The sequence below is a fragment of the Grammomys surdaster genome, unplaced genomic scaffold (genome assembly GCF_004785775.1).
Source record: "Grammomys surdaster isolate TR1022 unplaced genomic scaffold, NIH_TR_1.0 130, whole genome shotgun sequence".
NCBI lineage: Eukaryota > Metazoa > Chordata > Mammalia > Rodentia > Muridae > Grammomys > Grammomys surdaster.
Genome location: NW_021604588.1, coordinates 19,419,544 through 19,422,970, shown reverse-complemented (window position 1 = coordinate 19,422,970; position 3,427 = coordinate 19,419,544). Strand labels below are relative to the sequence as shown.

General features: G+C 39.1%; 1 long non-coding RNA gene across 1 annotated transcript in view; it reads right to left on the bottom strand.

Annotated features, from left to right (window-relative positions):
• LOC114612487 overlaps positions 1-2,496 on the bottom strand; it is a 13,660-nt gene extending 11,164 nt beyond the window's left edge. Inside the window, exon 1 of the long non-coding RNA XR_003710028.1 lies at positions 2,167-2,496. This is a non-coding gene — a long non-coding RNA (uncharacterized LOC114612487). The remainder of the gene's footprint in view (positions 1-2,166) is intronic.
• Positions 2,497-3,427: the final 931 nt, after the last annotated feature.

Sequence of the window (3,427 nt, the reverse complement as noted above, 5' to 3'; positions counted from 1 at the left end):
ACATACATACATATATATGTATATATATGTATGTATATACATACATACATATATATACATACATATACATAAACATGTACATGTACATATACATATACATATACATATATATTAGTGTCAAGGAAGTATTTGATGAATCCTGAAAGACCAGTCAGGAGCCAATCCTATGCAATCGCACCAGTGTCTTTAATAGAGCTAGTTCGAGCTCAGCCCACCACCAACCCACAGCAGAAGAGCCTGGAACACTCACAAGGCAAGGTTTTATAGAAAATGGCAAGCAAGTGGTAAGTGTTTCCAGCATGGCAAGCATCTAATTGCGGTCTTTAGCATAATTGGCTGGTGCTGGGAGCCAAACTGTAAACTTAACTTCAGATGTCTTTCTAATTGGCAGGGTGGGCTTGCAACCTGAAGGCGCAAATTTGTTGGGGACATAACCTGGAGATTGGTGCTAGATGCAGGTTTGTTGGGGGAGATTAATCTGGAAACACATGTCTTATTGGGGTTAGCCTAATAACTGGAGCTAGGCTCCGGTTCTGTTGGCGGATAGCTTGGAAACTAATGCTAGGTACCTGCCTTGAGTTCAAAATTAGGTCAGATTTTCTCAGATGGAATCTGAACCCAAAATTTGGTCTCTCTCTCTATATATATATTGTATATTGTATATTTATTATATATTATATATTGTATATTGTATATTTATTATAGATTATAGATTTATCATCTCAAGTTTCTTTGCCAACATAAATCACATGCTTTTCCTGTCTACACTGCATGCTACTCATTGCTTTCTATGTTCATGAGTATCATACAATTCTCTGTGTGTGTGTGTGTGTGTGTGTGTGTGTGTGTGTGTGTGTGTTTGACTTTGGTGAAGTTTTGAGTATGAGAGTTAGAAATTAGAAAGTCTTGATGTCATTATCTACTGGAAAAAATCCAGAAAATCCCAGTGTTCAGCACCTGAAATTTACTTCTTTCCCACAAAAGCAAGTCACATTGTCAATTTTTGAAGGTGTGATGAAGTATATTTAGATATTTTTATTCACTAGGCTCACAGATAATCTTAGATTGTTTTTGAATGTATGTCATTAGCAAACCCCAGACATTGATCTACTTATACATGCTAGAGTCTGGAGGTTACAAGCTTCCCTATCCACCTGACAAATCTAGTCTCTGATTTTGAGGACTTCAACATGTTATCAGTGATGGAATCAGTGACCAAAGCATGGAACAAAATACACTTTTCCAGTGTGATGCCCAAAATAATCAGTTACGTAAGGCAAGAGAGACATGAATCCTCCAGGACCCTGCTATAGGCATGTGACAAGATACATCAGGATCTGACCACACAAAATCAGTTTGGGGCAGAAAGTTTCAGGATAAGTAATAACTGTGAGAGATGGTTTTGTTCTATCAAAGGTAGTCAGCCTGACATGGGACCATGTTTCTAGAACTTTCCTCTTCCACTTTGCACCAATTAGACAATTGTGTTAGATTTCGAAGATAAGTTCCTACCAAGGAAACGAAGCAGAATCACAGCTTATGACAGGGTTGAAAGACAGGGGGCATTTTGGCGGTTGTGCTTGTTTGTTAGCCCAGTCTGTGTTCTGAGACACCCTTTTTAAAAAAACAAATGACCCTGCATAATCACTTTCATTTTGTTCTTTTCTCAACATAACTATGACAGGAATTTTGCTAATTTCTCTCAGAATACTCTCTTAATACAGAATTTGCCAAAAAAAAAAAAGATACAATGTGTAAAATTCTCAAAGAATTAATGGAGATGATCTTAGAACCTTTTATTGCATCTATCTATCTATCTATCTATCTATCTATCTATCTATCTATCTATCTATTTGAGGACTCCTGTGGAGGTCATAGGACAACTGGCTGATATCAATTCTGTCCTTCAACTATTTCGAGCCTCGAACTCAGGCCCTTAGGTTTGGAGGGCAGGCATCTTTTTCTGCTGAGCCATCTCACTGACCCTAAAACACTTTTTAAAGTTTAGTGTAAAAAGAGCATTTACTTTTTACAGATTCTCTTGTACTCCACAGACACAGTGATTTATTTGATCTTTCTATCAGTCTCAGGAGGGTTGCCCAGCCAGCTAGAAGGGCTGAGCTCCTATCCAGACCTTTCTTTCGGGGGATTAGCTTTATTACTCACCGATTCCATTGACTTCCAGGGCCAGCTTTGCTGCATGAAGTGGCTCTAAATGGGCTGTCCTCCCCCACAGCACATCAATCCCCTAGAGAGAGAGAATAAAGAGTAAAAGAAATTGTCCCTGGTGCGAGCTGAAGCCATGAGAGGCATTGGTGGACAACTTGCACATCACAGAAAACTTGAGGAAGAAGTTCGTAGGAAGCCGAGTGGTGTGTCTTATTGCTTCTAGCGCCGGGCTGTTCCTCGTGGCCTTGTCCCTTACCTTGTTCTACTTTTAGTTTTAAGTTCCAACTTTTAACATTTCTCATGCAAATATTTTTGAACTCTTTTTTTCCCCCCTTTCAGTCCCCTTCCCTTTTCAACTCAGCGTCGTTACAGACAAGGGTTTGGCTAAAGTTCTTAAAATATCTTTCTTTCTAAGTAGTCTCTTCCGCCCCTACCTCTCAGCCAGTTTGCGGCTCTTCTTGGCTGCTCAGTGGGAGTTTTAATTTCTCTAGCTACACATTCATGTAAATGTTTCACAAACAGTAGAGGTGAGTCATCTGATAAATTTGTTCTAATTGTCTTTTATCTTCCTGCTGTGAATGTCTTAGGAAGTGTGTTTAGGGCTGAAAAGGGCATTTTTCAAAAAAAAAAAAAAACAGTTTAAGAAGCTGCATTAAAATCGACTGGGAACTTACAAAGCTATTACATGTGTGTGCTAAAAATCACTCTGGGGCGCGTTTTAGGAGCTGATTAATACACACAGCAAACTGGCAGCGTGCATCACATTTTAATTCGAAGACAAATGTTCGTGAAGTACCAAAATATGCCCTGCCAGCCATAATGCTGCCTTTGAGTGTGGCAGCTCAGCGGCACCTGGATTAAGTTAGACACCTTCGCTGACTGTTACAGAAGTTTGGCAGATACTGCATTTGTGGATGACAAATGTCAAATTCCATTGTCAAACCTGTCTTTTTCATATATAGCCACACAAACTGGCTAAAATGTAAAATAATCCAAAAATAAATAAATAAATAAAAGGACTGAAGAGATGACTCAGTAGTTAAGAACACTTTCTATTCCTGGAGAGTTTTGTTCCTAGCATCCACATTGAGACTCACAACTGCCTATAACTCCAACTCCAGTAGATCTGATGCCATCTTCTGGCTTCCATATGTACTGCACTCATACACACACACACACACACACACACACACACAAATCCATGCAGACAATTACAGATACACACACCAGCACATAAATAGTATAAATCTTCAACAAA